This window comes from Stenella coeruleoalba (assembly GCF_951394435.1).
Source record: "Stenella coeruleoalba genome assembly, chromosome: 6".
Taxonomy (NCBI): Eukaryota; Metazoa; Chordata; class Mammalia; order Artiodactyla; family Delphinidae; genus Stenella; species Stenella coeruleoalba.
Window position 1 is genome coordinate 99,071,474 of NC_137151.1, and position 8,028 is coordinate 99,079,501.

The following is an 8,028-nucleotide window of genomic DNA, read 5'->3' on the forward strand; positions in this document are numbered from 1 at the left end:
ACTTTACATAATACTCATAAGAATCCTGAGTTAGGTACTTTTATTTATTTGATGAAGAAGCTGAGATGAAGAGAAGGTAAGAGCACATCTATGGTCACACTGTTCTTAATCATTATTGATTGATCAAATAATTTCTTGGGATAGGAACTTTCTGTTTCCAAGACATTGGAAGTATTGTCTAGTGGCCACTGCTGGTGCTTCATCCAGACTCCTTCCGGCCCCTTCTCCTGCATCTCTTTCTGTCCTTAATGTGTTTTTGGCTCCCAACAGCTCACACCAGTGTGACTCTTTTTCCGATGACTGCCCTTGGGCTATTGCACGTGATTTACCTGCAGCCACAGACCCGTTTGGGAGTTCTGCCCACCACCAGAAACTCCCAGCCCCTGCCTGGATGGAGACTGGTGGATCCAAGAGCATGAAACCTAGTCCCTTGCAGTGGGTTGGGGAAAACTGCACTCATGTTCCAGAGATCATGTGGGATAAGGTTGATGTTACCCTGCAAAGAACTTTCTCTGAGGTTACAGCCATGCTTGGCTTCCGCCTTTCCTTGTCCTGTGTCACTTTCTCTTGGTAGCACCTCCTGAATAAGCCACTTGCGCATGAAATCCTCGTTTCTGGGTCTACCTCTAGGGAAGCCAACATAAGAAAACCCCCTTGGGTGCTATTACCAAAACATAATACATTCTTAATTTCCTAAAATGACATTTAATAAATATATATATATATATATATATAATATACGTATATAATATATATGTATAACTGAATCACTGTGCTGTACATCTGAAACTAACATGATATTGTAAATCAACTATAATTTTAAAAATCATAGTTAAAAATCTTAAGTATTGCTATTAATATTCAGAAAATGCCTGGGAATTACAACATCATATGGACAGAAATATTTCTATTTTGAAGATGTCGCCATTATGGAACAGGAGGAATCTTGTTCTAGAAAAGACTTTCACTTCAGGAAAACATATGCATTTCCAGTCTGGTCTCTATTGAAGGCACAGTAAAAAAAAAGATTAGCCTTTACGGACTTGTAAAATTTGAAGTATCTGGTATTGTGATAAGACTTTATGAGAAAATAATAGGCACTTATAATAGTTTCCCACTCTGATGTCAAGACTGCACCGTCTTTTCTTAGCTACCCTGAAAAATGAATTTTATTTCTTTCTAAGGAGTCATTCATCTAAAATAATACTAATAAAAAATAAAGCTCTAAAGAGCTTAAATGGTGAGTGTATTAACTCCTTTCTTACCTGCGTGTTCCTTTCCCCTGGAGCTCTTATTATGTTTTTTCTTTAAAAAAAATACATTTGTGCAAGTCAGCTCTAAAAATGGTGCAAATAGAAAAATGAAAGTCTCTCTCTTTACATGAATGGTGCAAAAGCAACCACAGAAACATAAAGGAGGCAAAGAGGAATGTGCATTCATGGGGTTGAATCCCCCCAGCTGCCCCCCAAAAATCCGGTTGACTAGGTGGAGGATCCTGAGAAGGTGAGGCGGAAAGTCAAGTGGGAATCAGTTGGCTGAAGGTCCTGAGCACTGGACAAGAGTTTAGACATTATTCCTATAGACTGCAGGGAGTACTCATGTTTTTGCACCGGGAGGGTAAATTAACACCTGTTGTGTAAATATTAGTCTGGAATGATGGCTTAGAATGGGACATTTAAAGGGGAGACCTCTGAGTCAAACAGTTCAGAAAATATTATATTGTGCACAAATAATTGAATAAGACTTCAGTTGAGTTGGTGGCCATAAAAATGGAAACAAAAGGACAGACATCAGAAGTGTTGTTCAGAAAGATTCAGTGTAGGGTCTCTTTGATTATGGAGATGTGGAAAAAGGAGGGTGGGAATTATTGTGAGTGGCTGAACAGAAAAATTTTGGTATTAGGAGATCATGAGAATTTGTCTTAAGTCATCTTTATCTCATCCCTACCAAGAAAGGTATCATAGACCAATGCCTAATATGGACTTACAGATCCAGGGAGCCCAAAGGGAAGCAGTATGGAAAAAGGACAAGCCATCGCATTTCAGACAAGAAGCAGGAAATGCAAAATTTTTGCACTGAAGTGTCAGTTGAAACTTAAGGTTTGTTCTCCAACTTCAAACCAGGTCTCCAGCAACAAGCAACCGTCATTTCAGTTTCATGTTTGAAAATTTAATTCGATACGGAAAATGGTAAAGCTTTAAAAATGTTTAAAAAATAATATCCACCAGCTCCTTCCTGCACATACACTAATTTACCCTATGACATTTAATTTAGAATTAGGTTTGCAAGTATATCACTTTAAAGGTTGACTATTTTCTGTAATGCGGTTGCTTAGAAGATTTGTTTTGCAGCAGAATTCTTATTTCAAATAAAAATTTTCCTTAAAGCATGATATAAAAATCAGATAAAAACAGAATTGCTCTGCCTGATCTGGGGAGAAGGACGGGTAGTGAGTGGATCTGGAGGTGTTTCTCTGCCCTACCAGCCGCCAGTTTCCCTGCAGCCCTGAAGCACTTTCCGTTTTCTCTCTAGGCCCTTTCGACTCAAAGTGTGGTCCATGGATCAGTAGCAGCTTGGTAAAAATTCCAATTCTCAGGCATCAGAGCTTGCATTTAACAAGATCCCTAGGTAATTTGATGCTCTTGAAAATTTAGGAAGCACTGCTTTCAAGTATATAAATCGCCTGGGAAGCGGATTCAAACACAGATTCTCAGGCATAGCAACAGGTCTGTGGTGGAGCATGACATTTTGCATGTTTAACAAGCTCCCGGGTGAGACTGATACTATTGGTACTTGGACTATGACACATTGAGTAGCAAGAGGCTAGGGCAGTGGTTCTCCGATGTTGGCATGTGTGAGAGTCATCTGGAGGTCTTGTTAAACATGGCTTTGCTGGGCTTCAGCTCAGGTTCTGATTCAGCAAGTGGGGCCTGAAAATTTGCATTTCTAACAAGTTCCCAGGTGATGTTGATGCTGCTGTTCCAGGAAACACACTTTGGGGACCCCTAAACTAGAGCACCTGTCTCATCACTGGGATAAAGATGCCACTGGGTAATCACGGGGTACCTTGACTTCGTTTCTTAAGTAAAAAGTGGTAAAGGGTAAAAAGATGGAAGTCTCTTCCCTCAAGGATCTCAGAGTCTAGTTCCAAATACAGAAAAGTAAGCAAACACCTCGCACACGTCACGTGCACGGAGCTGAGAGTAGAAGAGCCATGACCTCAGGCTCCGCGTCGGTATCTGAGGGGGCCTGGGAAGGTTTCATCTGCTTGGCTTAAAGCTGGAGCAGAACGTGAAAAGGGTCTGATTGCTTAAATTATCTGTGCTCTATGCAAGACACATTCTTTAATTTGAGATCTTGAGAATAGCCGTGAATTTTCCATTCAGTTATGCGTTCGTAATGAACAATACCCTCAGTCTTTTATAAGGCAGGGTGGGATGGGGTCGGTGAGCACGGTTAGGAGTCAGGGTTTTGGAGGAGGGCAGTGGGAGCAGGGATGAGCCTGCACAAACCCTCTCTGAGTCTGGGAGAAGAGTCAAGCAACACCTGGTTGTCTCTGGATCTTTGCCTCTTAAAATAAAAAGCCAAGCCTCTGATGTTGGCTGCTACCCCGGTCACAGGAGGGAATCCCCAGGATCCTGCTTTTGAAGGAATGCAGTTCTTAAGCCCTAGGGCTGAAGGGTGTGCCTTCTTCCAAGGAACCACAGGTGTCTTAGGCAGATTTTTTTCAGATACAAGGGACTAGAACCCCAAACAGTCTGGCTTTAAACCAAAAAAAAAAAAAAAAAAAAAAAAGGGAATTTATTGGTTTGCCTAATAGAAATGTATAGAGGGAGTTCAGGAAGAAAGGTTCTGGAAATTCCAAGATGTTATCAGAGTTAGTAATTTTCCATATTTTAATTTTGCATCAGCTTTTTATCTATTGCTTTGACTGAAGCAGGTTCTTTCCACGTAGGGGCAAGTGACCCCAGCAGCTCCAGGCCTGCATCTTAGCCTCTCTGCAACCCTGGAGGAAAAGTGCTTCTCTTTTCCAATAGTTCCAATAAAATTCCCAAATAGGGACTGAATGGGCCTCCTTGAGTCAAGAAGTTGTAATACACTGAAAGCCTGGGGCACATGCCCTCTCATAGACCAGGTCCCCCAAACCACATAGATTGAGACAGGAAATAAAACCGGGTTGCTTGTACTGGAAGCAGAATGAATGGACACTGATCAGTCAAAAAGCAACAGCTATCACTCGACCAGGAAGAGAGCAGGGCCTCAGCTAAGTCTCAGAATGCATCCTAGCAGATTCAGAGTATCATAGTCTCAAGAAGCAAGTCAACAATTTATTTCTTGAACTGTGTGCTGGGCATTCATCCAAAATTAGGTTCAGGGTCTCCCAAAGCAAAGCCAAAGTCATTCTACTCCCAGTGTCTATTTCATGATAGCAACAGTGTCTCTGGGCCCTTACACAAATTCTTCAGGTAACAATTTCCTGGAACCATTCCCAGGATTCACGTATGAGACAGACACTATGGGATGGTGTTAATGGCCAAAATTCTGAAGGCTTGTTGCCCAGGTTCAAAGCTCAGCTCAATCACTTCGTGGCTGCATATCTGGGGCAAGTTACTGAATGTGTTTCTGTTTCAACTGCCTTATTGATAAAATGGGAATAAGAAGGGGACCTACCTTGTACAGTTGTTAGGAACATTAAATAAATTAGCGACTGGTAAAGCGCTTTGGACAATGTTGGTTTTCCAGGACAAAGTCATTTGTCCACCCTAGACAACCTCCTCCAACCACAGAGTAAGTGCTCAGTGAATGTTAGGAGTTAAGACAATTATTCTTACTATCCCAGCCCCAGCTCTCATGGGAAATTCCAAAACACAGTAAAGGAGCTCTGGTTACCATAGAGTAATGATAAAAGGTAAAGCACTAGTGAGTATATTAAGCAGCTAACATATGCTTAGGGTATGTCGATGTGATTGTCAATGTCGATGTGATTCCCAATACTCTCTCTTTTAGCTCTTGGTTTCTTAGCATACTGCCATTCTGGGATCAGTAAGATGTCTCCCAGGGGCATTACTGAAGAGACATTTGCCCCTTAAGAAAGACACTTGGCCTGGAAGGTTGAGGTGGAAAAGGGAGGGGGGCAGAGTACAGATGAGTGACTCTCTAAATGCACCCTAGGCTTTCCCCACTTCTTGGATGCCTGCTGGGCCTCCACACTGACTCGGAAATCCAAGCTGCACTAATATCACCAGAAGAAAGAGTTGGTCTCTTTTCTCTTCTAAGAACCTTCAAGTGTACCTCTCCCTCCTATTGCCTTTTTCTTGGGCTGATCTGAGTCACTTCTGGTCCTCTGTGGGCCCTCTGGGTTCTCTTCCCCTTCCCTCTATAAGATGGATTTCTGTATCATGGAGATGAGGCGCACATATGTCCAGTGAGGAACAAAGAGCGGCTGCATCAGTAGTTTTGTTTTGTGTTTTTTTTGACATCTTTATTGTAGTATAATTGCTTAATAATGGTGTGTTACTTTCTGCTTTATAACAAAGTGAATCAGTTATACATATACATATGTTCCCATATCTCTTCCCTATTGAGTCTCCCTCCCTCCCACCCTCCCTATCCCACCCCTCTAGGTGGTCACAAAGCACCGAGCTGATCTCCCTGTGCTATGCGGCTACTTCCCACTAGCTATCTATTTTACGTTTGGTAGTGTATATATGTCCATGCACTCTCTCACTTTGTCCCAGCTTACGCTTCCCCCTCCCCATATCCTCAAGTCCATTCTCTACTAGGTCTGTGTCTTTATTCCTGTCATGCCCCTAGGTTCTTCATGACCATTTTTTTTTCTTAGATTCCATATATACGTATTAGCATACGGTATTTGTTTTTCTCTTTCTGACTTACTTCACTCTGTATGACAGACACTAGGTCCAGCCACCTCACTACAAATAACTCAATTTCGTCTCTTTTTATGGCTGAGTAATATTCCATTGTATATATGTGCCACATCTTCTTTATCCATTCATCTGTTGATGGACACTTAGTGCTTCCATGTCCTGGTTATAGTAAATAGAGCTGCAATGAACATTTTGGTACATGACTCTTTTTGAATTATGGTTTTCTCAGGGTATATGCCCAGTAGTGGGATTGCTGGGTCATATGGTAGTTCTATTTTTAGTTTTTTAAGGAACCTCCATACTGTTCTCCATAGTGGCTGTATCAATGTACATTCCCACCAACAGTGCAACAGGGTTCCCTTTTCTCCACACCCTCTCCAGCATATATTGTTTGTAGATTTTTTGGTGATGGCCATTCTGACCGGTGTGAGGTGATACCTCTTTGTAGTTTTGATTTGCATTTCTCTAATGATTAGTGATGTTGAGCATTCTTTCATGTGTTTGTTGGCAATCTGCATATCTTCTTTGGAGAAATGTCTATTTAGGTCTTCTGCCCATTTTTGGATTGGGTTGTTTGTTTCTTTGATATTAAGCTGCGTGAGCTGCTTGTAAATTTTGGAGATTAATCCTTTGTCAGTTGCTTCATTCGCAAATATTTTCTTCCATTCTGAGTGTTGTCTTTTGGTCTTGTTTATGGTTTCCTTTGCTGTGCAAAAGCTTTTAAGTTTCTTTAGGCCCCATTTGTTTATTTTTGTTTTTATTTCCATTTCTCTAGGAGGTGGGTCAAAAAGGACCTTGCTGTGATGTATGTCATAGAGAATTCTGCCTGTGTTTTCCTCTAAGAGTTTTTAGTGTCTGGCCTTACATTTAGGTCTTTAATCCAATTTGAGGTTTTTTTGTGTATGGTGTTAAGGAGTGTTCTAATTTCATTCTTTTACATGTAGCTGTCCAGTTTTCCCAGCACCACTTATTGAAGAGGCTGTCTTTTCTCCATTGTATATTCTTGCCTCCTTTATCAAAGATAAGGTGACCATATGTGCATGGGTTTATCTCTGGGCTTTCTATCCTGTTCCACTGATCTATATTTCTGTTTCTGTGCCAGTACCATACTGTCTTGATTACTGTACCTTTGTAGTATAGTCTGAAGTCAGGGAGACTGATTCCTCCAGCTTCGTTTTTCTTTCTCAAGATTGCTTTGCTATTCGGGGTCTTTTGTGTTTCCATACAAATTGTGAAATTTTTTGTTCTAGGTCTCTGAAAAATGCCAGTGGAAGTTTGATAGGGATTGCATTGAATCTGTAGATTGCTTTGGGTAGTAGAGTCATTTTCACAATGTTGATTCTTCCAATCCAAGAACATGGTATATCTCTCCATGTGTTTGTATCATCTTTAATTTCTTTCATCAGTTTCTTATAATATTCTGCATACAGGTCTTTTGTCTCCTTAGGTACATTTATTCCTAGACATTTTATACTTTTTGTTGGTAAATGGGAATGTTTTCTTTATTTCACTTTCAGATTTTTCATCATTAGTGTATAGGAATGCTAGAGATTTTTGTGCATTAATTTTGTATCCTGCTACCTTACCAAATTCATTGATTAGCTCTAGTAGTTTTCTGGTAGCATCTTTAGGATTCTCTATGTATAGTATCATGTCATCTGCAAAGAGTGACAGCTTTACTTCTTTTCCGATTTGGATTCCTTTTACTTCTTTTTCTTCTCTGATTGCTGTGGCTAAAACTTCCAAAACTATGTTGAATAATAGTGGTGAGAGTGGGCAACCTTGTCTTTTTCCTGATCTTAGTGGAAATGGTTTCAGTTTTTCACCACTGAGGATGATATTGACTGTGGGTTTGTCATATATGGCCTTTATTACATTGAGGAAAGTTCTCTCTATGTCTACCTTCTGCAGAGTTTTTATCATAAATGGGTGTTGAATTTTGTCGAAAGCTTTTTCTGCATCTATTGAGATGATCGTATGGTTTTTCTCCTTCAATTTGTTAATATGGTGTATCACATTGACCGATTTGCATATACTAAAGACTCCTTGGGGCTTCCCTGGTGGCGCAGTGGTTAAGAGTCCGCCTGCCGATGCAGGGGACACGGTTCATGCCCCGGTCCAGGAAGATCCCACATGTCGC